The following is a 6,002-nucleotide window of genomic DNA, read 5'->3' as shown; positions in this document are numbered from 1 at the left end:
TAGTCACGCGGAACAAGGAAACGAAGATATGCAAATGCACACAAAGGATGAACATCTGCCCATACACACCCGTTCTAAGAATCCTGGTAAGGTAATTGAAACGTGAGACACGTGGCTTCTGTTGGTGGGAGGCGGGGGTCGCGCCCAAAAGCAGTAGGATAGGTAGTTTCGACTCGAAATGAGTTTACATTGATAGGGGAAAAAAGACAAGGTCAAACACGTCATGAAAAAAAAAAAAAAAAAAAAAACCAGGCAGGTGCACGCGTATGACGCGGCAGCAAGTGGTATTCATCTGCCCGGCGCATGGTGCCAGTTCAGGGAATGCCGAGGCGGTCAGCAACGAATATTAGAAAACAACAATACAAAAAAGAAAGAGGACACGAAAACAATCACACACGCTCGCGTTCACAAATTAATTGCAAGGTGAGAATATCAAAGCTAAAAATGGTACTGCAGCCTTCTACCCAGAACACAATGTCCAGACTTGTTCATCGAATTTGCTTCAGTGAAGCCATTGTGCTAAAAAACGTCGTGCTAGCACGAAACTATACCCAACTACGAGAGCTCGTCAACTAATGGGAGAATATTATTGAGGGAAAGAAATGAACAGGCATAACACTAGCCTGAGAAATGCAGCCGAAATTTTAATCGGAGGAAAGACAGGTTAATTTCCCATAACTTTCATTTATGCCAAACGACGCTGATTTAAACTTATAGATAAGGTAAGACTCCCGAACCTCGCGATCGTGATGCGTTTTAAAACTAGATTCAAGAATTGTGGCCTTCAGTTGTTCAAAAGAATGACCAGGAGTGTTAACGTGCTTTGATAGAGGCAAAGAAGGGCAGGTTTTTGCATGGGAGCGGTGATTGTTAAACCTCAAACGAAAGGGTGTTTCAGTCTGGCCAATGTATTGTTTGCCGCAGAGGGTGCATTCCAGCAGGTATACGACGTTGGCGGAATCACAGTTAAAGTTCCCTTTCACATTAACATAATAGTTTGAAGCTGTGCTGGCGGCGCGCTGTGTGGTGGTCATTTGTGGGCATACCTTACACCGTGGTTTGTTACAGGGCATGCAACCAGTAGTCTGTGGTCGGCTGATGCTGGATTTAGTGAGAACGTCGCCCAAATTTTTGCTGCGTCTATAAACAACACGTGGTGGCTCGGGGAATATTCTCTTTAGGCGTTCACTTGGCGTCGAGGATGGCGATGGCGAGGATCACGATGTCGAGGATCACGATAGTAATCAAACCGGCCGATAAAGGAGGCGCCATCGTGATCCTCGACAAAGCTGACTATGTCAACGAGGCTCATAGACAACTATCAGAATCTGCGTTCTACAAAGTGCTCCCTAGCGATCCCACTAATGATTATAAGCTCATTGTAAAAGAAAAACTCACTGAACTTGTTCAAAATCAGGAAATAACTGAAACAACTGCTCGTTCTCTTATCCCCTTAAGCCCAGTAGCCGGTAGATTCTACCTTCTTCCTAAGATTCATAAAAATAACAACCCAGGTCGCCCCATTGTCTCTGGCATTGGTACTGTCACCGAGAACCTCTCGCGGTATGTCGACTCTCTCATTCACGACATTCCCCCCAGCTTTCCATCCTTCATTAAGGATACAAATGATTTTCTCTCAGATATCATGAAGATGGAAATTCCCAACAACTGTTTACTTGTTACCCTAGATGTCGTGTCGCTGTACACTAACATTCCGCATGCCGATGGGATCACCGCTGTATCATGTGCGTATGAGAGGTCGGCGGGTGACAAACCTATCGATTCTCTCACCCTTGAAACTTTCCTTCACCTTATCCTTGAACTTAACAATTTTGAGTTTGATGGTGTCAATTACGTGCAAGTCAGCGGAACATCAATGGGAACCAAAATCGGGCCCAACTATGCGAACATCTTTATGGGATGTCTAGAGACAAACTTCCTCGCAACCCAAAGTTTGAAGCCATTGTACTACAAAAGGTATATAGATGATATATTCATGATTTGGCAGCACGGTGAAATGGAACTTCTTGCGTTTATTGAGGCTTTTAACCTTGCGCATCCTACCATCTCCCTCTCTCATTCCTACTCTACGCACAGCATAAATTTCCTGGATGTTACTGTCACAGTTTCTCAGGGCAGACTTCAGACTAATCTCTACAGGAAACCTACGGACACGCGCCAGTATTTGCACTTCCACAGCAGCCATGTCAGGCACTGCAAGACTGCAATACCTTACAGCCAATCTCACCGTTTTAGGCGAATCTGCACAAGCCAGGCGGATTTCGATTCTAACTGCAGAGAACTTAAAACCGCACTCTTAAATCAAAAATACCCAGAGCAGGTGATCGATGACGCGATTACACGAGCTAACCAGTTGAACCGCACCGAAATTCTCCGAAAAAAAGCTCCAAAACACAATCAACAAACCAACCTCGTTTTGACCCATTCGGCCTCTTCTCCGAAAGTTGCTTCCATATTAAGGAAACATCACAATATCCTCGCTCAAAGTGAACGCCTAAAGAGAATATTCCCCGAGCCACCACGTGTTGTTTATAGACGCAGCAAAAATTTGGGCGACGTTCTCACTAAATCCAGCATCAGCCGACCACAGACTACTGGTTGCATGCCCTGTAACAAACCACGGTGTAAGGTATGCCCACAAATGACCACCACACAGCGCGCCGCCAGCACAGCTTCAAACTATTATGTTAATGTGAAAGGGAACTTTAACTGTGATTCCGCCAACGTCGTATACCTGCTGGAATGCACCCTCTGCGGCAAACAATACATTGGCCAGACTGAAACACCCTTTCGTTTGAGGTTTAACAATCACCGCTCCCATGCAAAAACCTGCCCTTCTTTGCCTCTATCAAAGCACGTTAACACTCCTGGTCATTCTTTTGAACAACTGAAGGCCACAATTCTTGAATCTAGTTTTAAAACGCATCACGATCGCGAGGTTCGGGAGTCTTACCTTATCTATAAGTTTAAATCAGCGTCGTTTGGCATAAATGAAAGTTATGGGAAATTAACCTGTCTTTCCTCCGATTAAAATTTCGGCTGCATTTCTCAGGCTAGTGTTATGCCTGTTCATTTCTTTCCCTCAATAATATTCTCCCATTAGTTGACGAGCTCTCGTAGTTGGGTATAGTTTCGTGCTAGCACGACGTTTTTTAGCACAATGGCTTCACTGAAGCAAATTCGATGAACAAGTCTGGACATTGTGTTCTGGGTAGAAGGCTGCAGTACCATTTTTAGCTTTGATATTCTCACCTTGCAATTAATTTGTGAACGCGAGCGTGTGTGATTGTTTTCGTGTCCTCTTTCTTTTTTGTATTGTTGTTTTCTAATATTCGTTGCTGACCGCCTCGGCATTCCCTGAACTGGCACCATGCGCCGGGCAGATGAATACCACTTGCTGCCGCGTCATACGCGTGCACCTGCCTGGTTTTTTTTTTTTTTTTTTTTTTTCATGACGTGTTTGACCTTGTCTTTTTTCCCCTATCAATGTAAACTCATTTCGAGTCGAAACTACCTATCCTACTGCTTTTGGGCGCGACCCCCGCCTCCCACCAACAGAAGCCACGTGTCTCACGTTTCAATTACCTTACCAGGATTCTTAGAACGGGTGTGTATGGGCAGATGTTCATCCTTTGTGTGCATTTGCATATCTTCGTTTCCTTGTTCCGCGTGACTAATCTTTTTGCCCATGTCAAACACGTGCATGGGCATATCTTGTTTTGACCCCTCTTTCACCCCCGTTGCCACAAGGGAGGGGAAAATTACCTGGTTATTTTTTATTTATTTATTTTTTTCGCTCTTTGTATACCAATGTACACTCTTTCCTGTCGAAACTGCCTGTCCTACTGCTTTTGGGCGCGACCCCCGCCTCCACCAACAGAAGCCACGTGTCTCTTGTTTCAATGACCTTACTTGGATTCCTAGAACGGGTGTAAATGGGCAGGTGTTCGCCCTTTGTGTGCATATCTTCTTTGGAACGTCTTCCGCGTGACTAATCTTTTTGCCCATGTCAAACACGGGCATGGGCCTATCTTGTTTTGACCCCTCTTTCACCCCCGTTGCCACGGGGGAGGAAAATTACCTTGTTATTTATTATTATTATTATTATCATTTTTTTTAAATTATGTATTATTTTTTCTCTGTGTTTGGTTCTTCTCTCTCTCTTTTTTTCCAAGTTCGTACCGCGTGACTGTGTGTTCGTATTATCCTTGTTGTAATTAATTTTCCCGCTCTCCCTTCATTCTTTTGCTACCCACCAACTATGAATCCATTTGTACAAACTCTCCCTCCTCTTACCTTGCCCTCGCGCTTGCTACATTTTCTGTATATATAGCTCTGAAACGAACTTATTTTGTACTCTGAAGAAAGGGAGTCCTCTCCCTGAAACGTCAGTAAACTTATTTTTATTTTCTAAGTCTTTCTCGTTTGTCTCTGTCTCTACTAACCTTATTTTTTTCGCGCTCTGTGTGAGTTTTTATCTTTTCAGTCTATATATATATATATATATATATATATATATATATATATATATATATATATATATATATTTGTTATGGTAGAGATACTTTCAAAACGATATTCAGTATCCTCAAGGCCCATAACGGCTTCCAAAAGGCACGCCAAAAACTCGGCATGCAGAAATTCTGCACGCATACATGCTTTGCATGTAAAAGCTCCGCTGGGCAACCAACTGACCCTGTGCCAGGCACTGCGGAATTGTGGCAAGCACGCTTATATTGTCGTTTAATATGTTCACACTGCTGCATTGTTGCTGACGTCTTGTGCTCACCATGGCTATTGGGGTTTAATTTTTTTCATCGTGAGCACAGGAGCCACCCGACCCGTGGATAAAGTTTCGGCTGAGCCCCGCGGAGAACCCAAATTGACAACATGTCCAAGGAAAATATGCTCGGGGCGCAGACAGGAGCGCCCCTCTCGAGAAGCACGAGCAGATCTGCAATCGAGGACAGGAGCCGAACCAGCAGTGCGACCGACGTCAGCGAAGCGGCCCAGCGAGTCGACCCCGAAGGCGGAGCGATGAAAAAGATCGTGATGACTGGGAAATCCTCGGACGTATCTTTGCCGGCTACCGAGTCTGAAGGTCATCTGCCTTTTGCTCACTCCAGAGGTTCCTTAATGGACGCCGATCCTACCCAGTCCAGAGGTTTCGAAGTCGACGCCGACAAGCGGGAAGTGCGTCAGGTACAAGTCAGAATCCGTGAAGAAAATGCCTGAAGGCCTCAGGGCTCCACTTAGGTGGATTTAAAAGTTTTAAAGACGATAGTCTTTCTTGGGCTACTTAAACCCAGAGATTTTGGTCTGTCTGTGTGTGTGTCTGTCCGTCTGTCTGTCTGTGACTCGATTCAGCCACCCGGCCAAAGTAAAGCGACGCCTGCGCAATAGTCTTATATAGCCACAGCCAAATCTACCCGTCTAAGTCCGGTGTACTGTTCATACTTGTCAACATTTTTGAGCAATATCAAGACATTACGCAAATATAAGACAACAAATTAATACGTAAGCGATATTTGCAGCATTCCTTTTAAAAAATCATAGATGCTTGATTTTTGCGAAAGTAAATACTTCATCCACTGCAGAAAAAAATTCACTCCGCCGTCGCCTGCTGTCGCCCGCGCCACTACAGCTTCTGGTGGCATTTAAGAAATCAAGCCGCAACAGTTACGAAAGGTTCCACTAGATAGGTTTCACGTTCTGCTTGGAAAGCAAGTGGAGTGGGGCAACGTGGTTCTATACACATCGAAGTAGGGCGCCTCGATTCACGCGCGTCTCCGCCGTACGGCAGCGCTGGCATCGAAGTACCATGGAGAAGTGAAACGCGGTAAATTTAAATTGATTGAAGCTTACCTTTGGCGTCTTTACCTTGGGAGGAGCGCGACGCAAGCGGAACAACATGAGAAGTGAGCGAGATAGCGAAGGGGGGCGTTTACTTTGCTAAGGTCGATTAAGTCTATCGTCTTTTG

The sequence above is a fragment of the Haemaphysalis longicornis genome, unplaced genomic scaffold (assembly GCF_048455015.1).
Source record: "Haemaphysalis longicornis isolate Haplotype H1 unplaced genomic scaffold, Haemaphysalis longicornis Haplotype H1 scaffold_3, whole genome shotgun sequence".
NCBI classification, from domain to species: Eukaryota; Metazoa; Arthropoda; class Arachnida; order Ixodida; family Ixodidae; genus Haemaphysalis; species Haemaphysalis longicornis.
The sequence above is the reverse complement of the archived record's forward strand: the minus strand, read 5'-3'. Positions refer to the sequence as shown.